Source organism: Xenopus laevis, chromosome 2S (assembly GCF_017654675.1).
Source record: "Xenopus laevis strain J_2021 chromosome 2S, Xenopus_laevis_v10.1, whole genome shotgun sequence".
In the NCBI taxonomy this organism is placed as follows: Eukaryota; Metazoa; Chordata; class Amphibia; order Anura; family Pipidae; genus Xenopus; species Xenopus laevis.
The window spans coordinates 101,167,249-101,183,027 of NC_054374.1; the positions used below are offsets into that span (position 1 = coordinate 101,167,249).

Consider the following 15,779-nt stretch of genomic DNA (forward strand, 5'->3'; position numbering starts at 1 on the left):
GTGTCCCAGTCTGACACTGGTCAACACAACGCAGGGCCTGAGCTAGGGATAGGCAGAAGATATGTGACTAGGGTGCAAAGGTGTGGCGCCAGGCACGGTACCCCTTCGTCAGGTGACGATGGGGGAACGCCCTCTGAAACGTTGTTTGACGCAATAAACATACCAGGGGTAGGACCCCGTTTTAATTTGCTCCGTGTGCCAGGCTTTTTTCCTTACATTAAACTGGCACTGCCACATGGGAACACAAGACAAAATGCTCAAGTGTAAGAGCCCTTTAAAGCTTTTATTAAATCCACATCCTACTTGGCTCATTAGCCATTTATTAAGATGCACGCCGTACAAAACTCAGCACAGTCTGCAGCGTGCTTCTTAATGAATGTCTAATGAGCCAGGCAGGATTGGGTTAAGGGCATGTACAGTGGTGATCCCCTACATGAGACACAAGCATGTGATGAGTGTACATATGTGCCACACTAGTACTGGTGATTCCAATAGCAGGAAGGGATCTGTGAAAAAGATGTTTCACATGTGATGTCACTTGTGTGTGAAGCGATTTCCATAGTCCCTCTGTGGGAAATGGTTCTTATTTCTCCACAGCTCTGAGGAGAGAAAATATAATTGGCAGTTGAGTGTTCTTCACAAGTATCCAGACGCAGACCACGTTTAAAAAAAAAAGTGACCAATGATAAGGAGGAAAAGTATCAAAGGGGCAGATAACGTTTCAATGGACACTTGCTGGCTTCAGTCAGTGACCACCCGGCTATCACTGGCCGTTTGTGGGGACTAAACCACTTAGAGGTTGCAGGAAAGCAGCACGGTGCGTTAGTGGATGGACATTGGCAGCACATACATGGAACGTAGTCCCAGCTCATCCGTCACGCGGAACACCTATAGCAGAGTGAGGTGGCGCACGGATGAGCGTTTCTATGCACAAACCAGAGCGTGTCAGGGGCGCAATAATGTGAGTAGAGCAGACAAAGAATGGGAGGGAAGATGTAACATTCACAGACACACACCAGTCTCCCCCTCCCTCCTGTGTTTAGTCCCATTAAGGGGAGGGAATGGGAGCGCAGCAGTGAGAGATCAGTAGCTTGAGGATCACTGGTAGCGGCAAACATGTCCGTCCCACGGCATCAAGCGGAGTCCTTAGTCTCCATCCCAGCAGTGCAGGAAGCGGCTCCCCGGCTCCTCGCTGTCACTCGCCGCTCCTGAGGCAGGAGGAGGATCAGGTAGGGGCGGCCGAATGGTTTGTGGGGGCAGCAGCCCAATGCGCGCTTTGTTCTACACACGGGCACGGGGAATAGTTGCAGCCCACGGACAAAGAACTCATCTGGTGCGCACCTGGGGACTTGCCTTCTTTCCTAGCTGGGGATCAAGGATCAATGCGCGTGTGTTTATTGTAGTTGAGTGTATGTGTATTCCCTGCTGCAAGTACAGTTGGTGCTCTATGCACTGAGCCTATGCACACAGTATGGCACAGCCTGGCCATGTACAGGAATCTGTAGCATCCCATTTCTACTTCATGTGCACTGCCTTTCATACATTGCTGAATTGCTAAATGGCTTGAGCCATGTCCTTCCCTGCTTTGTATAGAAATAATCACTGAGAATAAGTGGGCACAGAGTTTCTCACTGCCAGGCTGAGATGTGGTGAGCAGAAGGTTTGCTGTGGAAGGGCACAGGTTTTTTTGTTCCTATCAGGAGTTCATGTTGTTATAATGTGTGTGGACAGAAGTGCAGTGTGCTGGGGAGGCAGACATTTGGCAGCTTTGCAGTTATTCAGGGATTCCTAGAAAGAAGGAAGAGGCTAAAGCTTCTCTGCCTTCTTCTCCCCAAGGGGATAGTGGTGACTAAATACCTTGTAACAGTAACTTTTAGGCTGGAAATTGTGTGTGTGAGTGGGACTAATAATGAGCACTTTATACGCACTGGTTCCCACTGTTGCTGTAAGAAAGAGATCAGACATAATACTGTCGCCAAGTTAGAATTATCTAATTGAAAAACCAAGGTCAGAGTTTAAGTATGATCATTAATTAAATAATGTTGCTTCTAAGAAAACAGACCATGATACCTGATTTAGACTGTAAGCTCTGCGGAGCATGGATTCTCTGCACAGGAAATATTCTGTGTGCAGCCCTGAGTAAAACCGCTAGGTCTGTGTGATGATAATGTTGGTGAATACTGACAGTCTGTGAGTGTGCGCATAGGCTTCCAGCTGTTTGCAAGTGAAATATAAATCCATGCAAGATTGTAATGTCATGCTGCACATTTATAATGCCCTCATACACAGTGATTATAAGTACCAAACAGTGCTTTAGATAATACTCAAGCTACTACTGCAAAATGCTTTTATACTGAATCTGATCATAAGGAGTAGGACAGGAATACACAAACACACAATAAACTTTGCACAGATAGACCCAGACCGACAACACTTGCATATTTTGTGGGTTACTGTAATGTAAAATTTGCTGAGATAAAATCTGATGCTTTCTTGTGGTTATACAACTATATCGGCCAGTTAGTGTCTTTCAATGAAAAATAACATGTATCCGGATTTATCTTGTCAGCTGAAAATACAGCATGCAGCATATCTCCTGGCAAACCTTTCATGTACTTTACCGACCAGAATTTAATATTACAGTATGTAAAGGTTGAGATGAGCTTCTAAGATTTTATGCTTCTCCTAGAAAGATATTATTATACATAATATTAGTTTTATTACTTCTAGGATGTGATCTGTTGATTTCAGAACATCCGACAAAGTCGCTTGCTTTGACCATAGGCGTACCAATACTATTGAATGAAACAAATTTTTGTACAATATTCGGTGCATGTATGGTGGAAGACGAGCCAGCCAATATCGGTAGAAGACTTGGATGTTGGTCACCTCGTCAGTCAGGCTGGCCAACATATTTTGTTTGGCCACCTTTGAAGGCACCCGAACATCAGCCATTGTTAGTGCTGAATCATCAGATAAAGGTAGAATTCTATTGTTTCTACCTGTATATCTGACAAATGATCTTTCCTGGAAAGATCTTTTCCAGGAAAGATTGGAATTGTAACTTCTATGGCCTCCTACTTCAGCCCTTAGCCTGTTTTACAACTTTACCCCTAACACAAGTTAGGTCCATTGCACAACCATTAACGCCTTTCTCTCCTAGACAAAGGCCCACTGTGTGCTGGGCTTTGAACCCTGTGAAAACATTTTTAAAACATTATAAAAAACTTCCATGTGATAGGTTTTATGAGAAGATTACCTTTGCCATAAAGAAGATGTTTATATTCTTCCTGCCTCCCAATCATCAGCTGCCAGGGTATTGGAAAACCAAAGTTGAAATGCTACATTAATTTTATAATATACTTTTTACTAAATAGAAAATTGCTATTTTAAGGAATAACGGCTGCCCTCTGGGGTTTACCGTGCATTTAAACAAACCAAACAAATATTTTAGGTCACATGAGCCATACCATCACATTACATACCTCCCAACTGTCCCGTTTTTCACAGGACAGTCCCGATTCAACCCAAATTCCTGGATTGTTACTGAAATGTACCAAATTTCTCGTTGATCTCCTGCACTGAACAGCCAGAAAAATATACAAAGTTCCTAAAACTTAATTCTGCTTTTGGCAGAGAGCCCAGAATATGTGGCAGGTGCACTTAGATACATTTGTAACAATTTAAGATAAGCAAAGAAACAATTGTAACTATTTAAGATAAACAGATCTCTTGGGGAAACTTTGACTTGCAGCTTAAAGGACAATTCACTTTTATTAGAAAAACTGTAATAACATAAAAAAACCTGACCCTAAACCCCCCAGAAATGTGTTCAAACTTTCCATAGCCTGCCAAATTTTGTAAAATGAACATGGTAATTAGGGGGTGTGGTCATAAAATGGCCCTGGACAAAATTGTTTGCCATGTTTTAACCCTCTTTCTATTTTTCAAAAATTTCGGGGGGTATGATATTGAACAAAGTTCTGTTGCTTTAGTCTTCATATTGGGGATATAGTTTTTCTTTAACTTTTGAAATCTTAAAAGCATGGGATATGTAGTGTGTCTATGGCTGACATTGCTCTTAAGAAGCGATTTTAAGGGCAATGGGACATAAAACATTATAAACAAAGAAAGTAAATCAAACATCTAAAATAAAATGCCCACAACACCACAGAACAACTACCACTTTTTATTCAACACGACTCTAAATTTCATACATACACTTTCTTCTGTTTCCAATATGAATTAAAAAACACAGTAACTCCCAGATACAATGCCCATATAGCATTAAGGAGCTTAGTGACTCCCTTCAACCCTTGGCATGCAATTACTATATAACTTGTGAACAGACAGGCCAGTGTTTTTTGGCACAGTTTTGTGCCAAAAAACAGTTTTGTGGCAGAGTTTCCCCAGCATTTCTTGGCGCAATAACTTCAGAAGTGACCTCTGATTTTTGTTACACAATGGGGGAAATGTAATAAAATTCGCAAAGAGCAAAACTTTGCCAATAAAAATTTGCCTGTCGCAATGTAATATTCTTCAATAGGCTTTTATTGCATTGTTAATCTTTAATTGCACATTGCGAACCTTTTGCACATGTCTCCGCAATTTACTTTTTAATTGCACATGTCTCCGCAATTTACTTTTTAAAAACGTTGGCGACAAATCGTCCAGTGTGTCCTTACCCTAACACCTGCTCTGGAGTTTTGCTAAATATTTTGTCGCAAAAAATGGTTTGCGATTGTGACATTTTAATAATACACTGCGAACGTTTGCAAAAGCAATTTGGTTGCAAACTTTGAGAGGAAGTCGTTGAGGTCTAATCAGTCAAAATCAATGTAGCAAACATGGTCACTAACGAAACATATTACATTCCCCCAAACGACTCCAGCATTGACTCCTTCACATAGGTGGTATATAAAAAAATCTGGCATTTTCAGATTTCCCTTGCTGGCCCTATGGTATATCTTGAACCTAAGGGGTGTTAGGAAATGGTTTGTACTTGTTTCTTTTTAATCTGTGGACTCAGGTATGTCTGTGGGGAAAAAAAAAAAAAAATATATATATATATATATATCTTAGTGATGTCATAAATTTACAGTGATGACTTTTTAACTTGTGTTTAGTGAGGTCAGTGTTGGCATACAACCCACTGAAACTTATTATACTTATGCTTTACTCATTCGATTATCTCTCCAACCAGACCCGGACTGGCAATCTGTGGGTTCTGGCAAATGCCAGAGGGGCTGCTGTAAGATGCCATAAACAGTCACTATTTAGTGGGCTGGTGGGTGGCTGTTTGGGCCTCTGTGTACTTAAAAAGTCAGGCCCTATTTTGAATCCCAGTCCAGACCTGTCTCCAACCAAGTGTAGTTGGGTGTCTGCTCTTGTGCTTACTAGATCAGTCTTGTGCATGATGTTGAGGCACTGCATTTCTTTCTCTTATTGCCATTGACCTGCAGCCCTATGACAAATGGATGTGCACAGCAATTTGAATGTTCACTTTAATGTAATTTTAGACTGTTAAAAAATGCTTTTTAAAACACTGTAAACTGTGCTATGACTATAATATGTCCATACTTCTATTAAAACTCTAAATTATATCTGTGCACGCATAAAAGACTTTCTGTGTAGACCACATTTCATTGTGCATCCTAGTGGCATAAGCAGTTTTGTAGCTAAATGGTACATGAATAAATTGAGGTATCCCCTTAAAGTTGACTTCATTACAGGTCTGGACATTGCTATTGTTCCATAGCATAAATAAAATTTAAAAAGTCAACAGTGAAAATAAAAATGCTGCCTATACCTTTGTCACCAGCAAAACTCAGTGTGTGGCGCTTGTTATTTTAAAAAACATGTATAAACGTGGAAGTGTGCTTTAGATTATTTGAGTTTCCTAATCCTACAATAAATAGACTATGTTACCAGAAGAATGGGATTGTCTTTTTGGCATTTCTTCAAGGTAAAATTATGAAGCTGGCAATACACTGGAAAATCCACTCATTTGGTGATGTCAGATCTTTACTTGATTTGGTCACCCAAGTGAGGAGAAGAGGCCCCATGCAGTCCTCACCTGGCAGGATTTTCCAGCCTTCCTGATCAATGCCTGACTGTAAGTCAGATGTTGGTTGCAGACAATTCTATTTATCCTATGCTATAGACAGTAAACAGGTAAGCAGTACGTCAACAGTGGCCACATTGGCAGACAATATTGGCTCTTTGATCAGATTAAGAAAACAAATTGAAACCTGTCTAATTTATTGTAATTAACTGTTTTGAGAAGAATAAAAAATTTGCTTGGCAGATCATCTGCCATTTATGTGATGCATGTCTCTAGCATGGGACTCTAGCATATGAGCAATAGCAAACCAGATGATTTTCCTGCCTCACACACTTGAAGCAGATTTCAGCCTATATATCAGCACAGAAATATGGTGCATGTCAGTGCACTTATAGCAAGGAGCAAATGGCAGCGGATCGGCTTGGACAATCTTTGGGCCAGCCTAGTGTGTCATTAACCTAGGTTTGTATTTGTATTTGTTACGTTCCATTCAATGTGCAAAACTATGCCACCTATACCTGGCAGTAAATACAAATGTATAGCAGTCCCGAAGCACAACAACAATTATAAATTATGCATGCAAAAAATAGATTTACATTCTTGCTAATCTTTCCAGATAACCACAAATATTGACTTTGTGCACTCTGACTCACAGTTAATCTGATATGGATATAGTAACATAAATACTAAACCCTTTCGGTGTACTGTAAATGAACTAATCTAACTAATACTGAAACTAATCAGTAGCCAAGTAATAGGACTCGGCCACAAATACCTTTATATATTGTGATTATTAGAGTCACAGCTGGAACTCCTGCAGCTAAAGAGCTTCAAAAATATATACATTGAGCCATGAAGGGACCCTCTTAAAGGAACAGTAACACCAAAAAATGAAAGTGTTTTAAAGTAATGAAAATATCATGTAGCGTTGCCCTGCACTGGTAAACCTAGTTCATATAAACAAGCTGCTGAGTAGCAATGGTGAAAATTGAAAAAAGGCTATATGGCACAGGATAAATAATGGATAACAGATAACATTATTCTCTACAGAGCTTATCTGCTATCTGCTGGGTAACTTGAGCCTTTTTTCACGGGACAGTCACGATTTTGACAGCTCAACCCGCAGTCCCGGATTGTTACTGAAATGTCCCTACTTTCTCTTTGATCTCCTGCAGTGAACAGCAAGAAAAAGATACAACGCTTCTAAAACTTAATTGGCTTTTGCCATAGAGCCAATAATACATGGCAGGTGCACTTAGATACATTTGTTACAATTTAAGATAAGAAAAGAAACAATTGTAACTATTTAAGACAAGCAAGTCTCTTGGGGAAACTGACTTGCAGCTGAAAAGGCAACTCACCTTCATTAGCAAAACTGTAATAACCCATAAAAACTGACCCTAAAACCCCAAGAAATGTGTTCAAACTTTCCATAACCTGTCAAATTTTGTAAAATGTAAATGGTAATGGGGGTGTGGCCATAAAATGGGCATGGTCAAAATTGTAGTTCCTCTTCCTATTTTCAAAATGTTGGGAGGTATGAAAAATTGTCATTTTAAAAACTAAGGGTTGTTCCCTGGAATTCTACGATTCATAGTGCACACAAACAAAGCATACATGTTAGGTCACATAAGCCAATTATAAGACAGTTCTGTCTTTTGCTTTCACACTTCTTCCCGTTGCAGTTAGAGTTGCATTATTTCTGGTCAGGTGATCTTTGAGGCAGCGCAGAGAATATCATAAAATAGGAGCTCAAGGGAAAAGATGTAAAAGGGCAATATTTACTTAAATATATATACCAGTTTAGTAAAATTCTTTAACATGCCACTTAATATGATGTCAATTATCTATTGCTTATGTATTCATTTCAAAGATATAGTTTCCTTTAATTTAAAATAGGTTTTACAACAAGTGTATTACAGTGTTGCTTTCTGTAGAACTGTTTATGTGCCATTTTTATACCACGTCATAATGCTGCATAAAAATGACACATGTGACATAGCCATAAGATCCCAAATAGACTCAAAACTTTACAGTTTCAGTTTAATCTTTATTTATGCAAAAAGGTTGAATGTTGTTGTTTTTGGAAGCAAATGCCTTCATATAATTTTTTCAACAACAATCCATGCATTCACCCTTATGACAATGGCATATTTATGCTGCAGATTGTATTTCTTAAGAATAAATGCTGTGAGAAGATGCACATATGCTATTACCCTTAAATAGACATTGTATGTGACAATATTTGAATGTGAGCAAAGAAAATTTCCTTCACTGCCTATTGCTATTTTTACTTTTGTGTGGTAGCTGCAATACCGCATCCCTCAAGATTGGCATTATCCTTTAACCATAATAACAACAGTAGCTGAATTGCTTATAGTGAATGTATTTTGGCTGTTATTGTCTAGGTATAATGCCACAGTTGAGCTATTCACAGCTCCCATTTACTTATTGGAGATGCTGTAAGCATGTCTTGCGTAAAGGTGGCCATATATTGGCTAGGGATGCGTTGAATCTACAATTTTGTAATTTGGACAAATTTTGAATCCTTCATGAAAGATTCATCCAAATACCAATTATTTACAGCTTGTATCATGGGTACTGTGGTAGCTATATATATTTTTTTTTTTTTAATGCATCAGTTAATAGTGCTGCTCCAGCAGAATTATGCACTGAAATATGTTTCTCAAAAGAGCAAACAGATTTTTATATATTTCATTTGAAATCTGACATTGGTAAAGACATATTGTCAGTTTCCCAGCTGCCCCCAGTCATGTGGATAAACTTCAGCCACTCTTTACTGCTGTACTGCAAGTTAGAGTGATAGCCTCCCTTCCCCCCCCCCCAGTAGCTTAACAACAGAACAATGGGAAGGTAACCAGATAGCAGCTCCCTGGTAGATCTAAGAACAGCACTCAGTAGTAAAATCCGCATTCCGTTACATTGAGTAGGAGAAACAACAGCCTGCCAGAAAGCAGTTCCATCCTAAAGTGCTGGCTCTTTCTGAAAGCACATGATCAGGCCTGAGATGGCTGCCTACACACCCAATATTACAAAAAATAGACTTGCTGGTTCAGGAATTAAATTTCATATTGTAAAGTGAATTATTTGCAGTGTAAAAGGTGTAATCTATAAATAAAAACTGCACCATACAAATCATGACAGCATCCCTTAAAATACTGGTTTTATCATTAAAGGTATTTGGCTTGTGCCCGGGAGAGCCCTTATAGCAACATAGTTAATGCTGAGTCTTGTAATAATACAATTGTTGGGATTTATATCTAGGGCACATTAGTTTTGGCTTTACTAGTCATGTTGTTTAGTAAAGAGTTTGCATATCCATGTCTTTACTATGCAAAAACTGCAAAATCACATGTATAGTATGCTTTAAATATTTTATTTTTCTATAAATGTGTTATTCTATTCTACCCTATAGCTATTCTATCCATAGAGCTTAATTTATCAGTGTGTATACATATAAGTAGGTGCTACCATGTAGGTTACTCAGAAAAGAAAATCTAAAATTTCACCCACAGGCTTCAGTGCTCAAACTGAATTAAGAGCAGTCAAGCTTTGCTAATCAGTAACTTTTGAACAAAGCATTTCTTGCATGAGTGAAAACAATTATTCTTTTTTTAATCAATAATGGCTTAACACAAAGGGTTTTTTCCCTCTTCAAGTGTGTTTTTCATACAAAAGGTGTAGTCAGCCGTATAAACCTAAAAGAAGCAGTGACACATGCAGTAGTATTGTTGCAGACAGCAATGGTAATGTAGCTTTATCCCTAAAATCTGGCTTACTGCAGGATCACATGGTTGGTTTAGTTTCCCTCAAATCTGGAATTAGCAATTGTCATTATAATACAGTTGTGATGTGGTTCTTAAAATGTGTTCTGCTCTTTTCCTTTGTTTCTTACAATCTTTCTGCATTCCGTGCATGCACTAGGCATTCAAGTCACACAGCTATACTTTCAGAATGGGAACTTGAGCTATATATGTCCTCTTCCATTAATTGTGGATGAAGGAGAAGGCAGTCTTACTCCACTCTTAGAAAATCTTGGCCATCTTCAAAACCATCACTGTTGTTTATTTATAATCCATGTGTTATGATTACACTTTTTAGTCATTACATATTAAACAAGAAGAACATATTTTTGCTATAGCTAATGGAACTGCATTTGCATCTCAAATAATAAATAAACTGAAGTAACAATGGAAATTAAAATGAAATGCTGCTTGAAACCTCATGCAATCAATTGGCATAGCCACCCCAACTGGGGCAACATTCCTTTTCCAGGTGTATGGCATTTCTGTAATAAAACCAGTTAACAAAAACACTTGTCCATATGTTTTTATTTTTAAAGAAGGGTGTAAATCACATGTGCATGTTGACAGAATACAAGCACTGAAATACCAAAACCAGGAAGAGCACCACCTGTTGTAATAACGAGGCTAAACCGATGTTTAGTAGTTTTCTTTAAAACGACAGCTATAAGTCATTTGGTTGGATATCAGAAAAACTGCTGTGTTGTTGGTGCCACCGTGGCCATTTTGTGGGTTGTTTAATATTTATCTGTGACAGTTGTTATCTGCTTGTGAAATTATTCAAGAGATAAGGCCATAACCGAATTACTAAATTTATACTCTTATAAGAAAGATTTTGAATATTTTTCCACCTGTGTTTGCCACACTCCTCGCCATTTTGCAAGGCGCAAATAAGTTACCACTACGCTAATTCACTAAAATGCAAAGTTGCATCTCAGCAGCCGAATGCTGGAGAATTTTCGCTAGTGTTACATCGGCTGGGCATGCATTTCATAGCAAAACTTCACTAGCACTCTTGCACTTAGGTTAATTTGAATAGGACAGGTACCTAAAGGTCGTATGGACATCTTTAATAGTAATGTTAGTGCAAATGCTTGAAGTACCCACTTTTTCAAACACATGTCCAATGAGCCATAATAAAGACAGAAGAGATCCTGTAATGCCCTAGACATGAGCCCACCCTTAAACATATGTGGCATGCCCCTCAAATTAGTTTAAAAACATTTTCACACATAAATCTTTAATAGTTCGGACTTTTGAAGACAATCCCACTTTAAAAAAAAGAAAAGCCCCCAGCGTTTTTTACAACTTTAATGCATTTCCGGCATACAGGATATGATGTCATTGACATAAGATTGAGGAAGATGTAGCTTAGTTTTATCTTTTCGCCTAGTCTGAGGTGGCAAAGTAAACTCTGGTGAAAGAGATAATGTTCAGTAAAATTTGCATCTTAGTGAATTTGCAGAGTAACAACTGTTAGCCAGAGCGAAAAGCTGCCTGGTGATAGGGTGCGAACAGACGCTATCGATAGTCTCATTCGTAAGCACATTGTCCTGTTAGTGAATTGGCGATGTCCCTGCGGATGAGATTTCTGGCGAATCGTCGGTAGCGACGGCCACTTTGCCCTTCATTGAATCTGCCCCAATATGTTCAGATGTTCACCACAATCAAATAAGCCACAACTAAAATTGACCTTATGTTAGCTTTACATCGGTTGTGCAACATCACTCCTTACTAAAGCAGAGTTTATAATCTAATGTTTTTATCTTATTCACACATCACACTAGGGACGGTTTCATCAGGAGTCAATTAAACAACTTGTATTGTTGTTTGAGAGAGGGACAAAACTGAAGTATGAAGAGGAAACTAATGCAGAGAACACAAAGACTCATTACAGATAATGACAGATAGCAATCTAGACCACAGTGCTGCAGAAGAGCTAACTACTAAGCCAGTGTGCTGCCAGTAATATATATCTGTGACTGTTCTTTCAGCTATATTGTTTTATTTGATCACATACACCAAAATTAACAAATTCTACTGGCAGCTAATTGCAATGTCAGTCTATGTCTACAGTATATGGCACTATATTATTCTTAGATGGTCACAGATACTGCACAAATGCAAATGGAGGCAATTTTTGTTGGTAAAATGCATCCTACTCTTTTATTGCCAAGGTCTTTTACTTTCTCACGTCTTGTCAGCTTCTACCCCTCAACTCATTGAAATGTTCACTCTCTGGCAGTGCTAAACATATGCTAAAAAGTTGCTCACATCATAATGACCAGCAATCCACTTTGTAACAGTGGTTAATTGTGAAGAACACAAATTAAAATAGAAATTATTATTTTAGAATTTAGAGATGTTGAAGAATCTAAGACAAATTGTGAAACTGTAAAAGTAGTTTCTCATTATCCAAGCAAATGTTTTACTGATGATTTGCTGCATTTTGGGAATGTACATCTGTCTCCAATTGCAGGTTTTACTGCTGCAAAGAGAATATGGTGTTACAAAATATGTTTACCTAGTTTGTCTATAGCCTGATAATTTTAGGTCCTTTATTTGTTGGTGCTTTCTTAATTTTTGTTAATAACAATTTATTATTACTCACCACAAGCTAGTGATCTGGATCTCACCCCCAAAGAGATATATTTGACAGTAAGGGTCAGGGCACACAGGCAAATTCAGGGAGATTAGTCGTTTGGCGACAAATCTCCTCTTCTTCGGGGCGACTAATCTCCCCAAACTGCCTCACAAGGAAACTTTGGGTGAGTTCGGAAAGCTAATTGAGTTGAGTGCCATTCCGCCGGCGATTTACATTTTAGCTGGCAGGAAGGCAGGGGAGGCAGTTCGGGGTGATTAGTCGCCACGAAGAAGAGGAGATTAGTTGCCGGGCGTCTAATCTCCCTGAATCTGCCTGTGTGCCCTGACCCTAAATTGTTTAATGTAGACTTATTAGGATGACTGTTTACAGCCATCCCATCTGACCTGTGATCTCTTGAGTATACAAGTCAAGTTGTTCCATATCTGTCCAACTCCCTAACCTAGTCAACCCCTTCAATGCACCAGTGCCTCATCAATCTGCTCATTAATCTCTTCAAAGATAAATGTTTCAGCCTCTCCAACAAGGTCATGCCTCTTATATTTAATTTCATATGGCTATAGTTAGGCTTCTGCTTTTCAGTAATTATGACTAATCTGTTGAGTGGTTTGCACAGTGAAGTGCTTCCAGTATTGGTAAAAAACTTTACATCCTGTCACACATCTTATGACCAACCACCAATATTGTATATGAGAAGCTGAAGTAGATTTGCTTTGGAACTTTTCTTAGTTTATGACCAAGTGCTGCAATGGGCAATATAATTTCTGAAATTGCAGTTTGCAGCTCACATAAAAGTCATTGGTTGACGTTCACCAAATGATTGTTTCCTAGGTTTTGTACTAAATTTTGTACAGAAATTGGCAATGTGACTGGCAATGTGACTGGCTGTAGTTGTAATTAGCACCTCTTTTTGGTGGTAGCAGTTTGAGAAAGAGATTTTTATTACATTTATAGTTCATCTTGTTAGTCTTCTATACATACAGTTGAGCACTGTTCTGCCATTTCTATAATTACAACTTGCAACAACTATTTTTTTTCATAAGTTTAGAATTTGTATAGTTGCACTAATTTTAAGTTCTTTGTACAACAGTCTGGTGCTGTGTAAAACATAAACAATATTAACTGAATCACAGGTGGTGATTATTTTTGTGTGTGTATCCATGGAGGGCCAAACTGGCTGAAAATGTGAGGACCATTTATCCAAAGTCATCTAAGTAACTTTATCATTAACGGTTAGCAGATTGATGACAATGACAAATGTGACCACTGGGCAATCAGATTTTTCAGCTTGCCAGATCAAAAAAATACATTTTAGTTGGCACTGTAAAAAAACATGTTGATAAAAATAATGATAATGGTTTGCCAAATCAGTGCAAATTACTGCTTTTGCTAAATAAAAGGTACAGATTAATCCAGATGCAGTCACAAATAGCAACAAACCATATTTGCTTTTTTTATTATTCTACCTGCTGGAGATGTATAAAATCTAACTGCTGATTGGATGTTGAATTGCTCCAGTGTATGGCCACTTATTAAACAAATGCAGGATAACGACTGTGTTGGGGTTGTTAAAGTCAATGCTTACCGCTAAGTACGGTGGGTCTGGGTGCACTTGCCCCATACCTTCAGCAGAGGGAATGTGCACAAGAAAACAACATTGCAGGCTGGCACATACCGGACTGTATATAGTAGAAAATCAGGAAGCCAGGATGTTGACGTTTAAAAGATTACATGTTTATTTTCCATAAATAAAACAAAAAAAGCCTGATGCATTTCATGTCACCAAGGGACACTTACTCTTAGCCTAAGACACAAAATGCGTCACCAGGGTACATACTTACGTCAAAGAACTTTTTTTTGTAAAAAGTGGTTTAACAAAATATTAGAGTGTGGGGATGGAATACTTGTGTGAATCCTGTATTTCTTAAAGGAAAACTATAAAAATAAAAATATATTGCACAAAACAGTTAGTATGTAAAACCCTGCTTCCTGTAAATAAACTATATTCATAATAATATACTTTTTTTGTAGTATGTGCCTTTGGATAATCATAAATAGAAAATTGCCATTTTAAGAACTAAGGGCCGCCCCCATACATGTTAGGTCACATGAGCCAATTAAAGGGCAAAGTTCTTCCTGTTATAGTTAGATATAGTTATATGTTACAGCTGCAGTATTTCTGGCCAGGTGATCTCTGCAGCACAGAGAATAACATAATATGGGGGCTCAACTGAAAGGATGTAAAAGGACAATATTTATTTAATATATATACCAGTTTGGTAAGATTCTTTAATATACTTAAGTATTAATGTTGGGGGTATACTTTTCCATTAAACTCCTAATTTTAAGTTTTACTGTTTTTAAATAATTATGGCATTTAAGTGAAGGATATGTTATTCAATAATGCTGCATAATTACAGTTTATTTACTTTACAGTTTACCTCCAGTGGTGGACCTCTCCCTTAGCTTCCTTTAAAACATTTTAGATTTGAGATGTGGGCTAATAGGTCTATTAATACTCTATTTCATATAATGCCATTTCAGCTCTTTCTATGAAGCATCATATAGCCTTAGGCCAGCACTGACTAGTTAACCAGTGAGTGGGACATGGGGTTAATATTTGTAAATCAGAATACAAATGCAAGTACATTTAAAAAACTAATTAAAGTGGTTAGAACAAAATAACACAAACCTCCCTGGAGAGGATATTACTAAACACCACAGGTCTCAGAAAATGCACAGGCTATTATGTTTTCGAAGCTGTAGCCAAAATGTACAAACAATTTGCAAAGCTTAATTGCCTCAAACCTTTGAATCAGCACAATGAATATGGCGTTTATACAAAAACACCACTTTGAATGTTTTCATGCTATATCCTATTCTAAATCAATTTGAACATGTAAATACAATTTATAATTTAGAGTACTCTCTCTGTTTATTAAAGCAAATGAAGACATTTAGTTATTTTCAAATATTTTTACCATGTGTGTACAAAGAGTGGTGGTAATTTTCTAATTGGACCAGTGTTGTTAGTGGAGTACCGCAGGGCTCTGTACTAGGTCCCTTGCTTTTCAACTTGTTTATCAGTGACCTGGAGGTGGGCATTGAAAGTACTGTTTCTAATTTTGCAGATGATACTAAATTGTGCAGAACTATAGGTTCCATGCAGGATGCTGCCACTTTGCAGAGTGATTTGTTGGAAAACTGGGCAGCAAAATGAAAAAAATAAGTTCAATGTTGATAAATGCAAGGTTATGCACTTTGGCAAAAATAATATAAATGCAAGTTA

The 15,779-nt window shown here is 38.1% G+C and overlaps 1 protein-coding gene across 1 annotated transcript in view; it reads left to right on the forward strand.

Annotated features, from left to right (window-relative positions):
• The first annotated feature begins 785 nt into the window (after window positions 1-785).
• The window catches only part of st6gal2.S (ST6 beta-galactosamide alpha-2,6-sialyltranferase 2 S homeolog), a 71,955-nt gene continuing 56,961 nt past the window's right edge, over window positions 786-15,779 (forward strand). The window contains exon 1 of the mRNA XM_018249752.2: window positions 786-1,229. The gene's annotated coding sequence lies outside the window, so the exon portion shown is untranslated. The remainder of the gene's footprint in view (window positions 1,230-15,779) is intronic.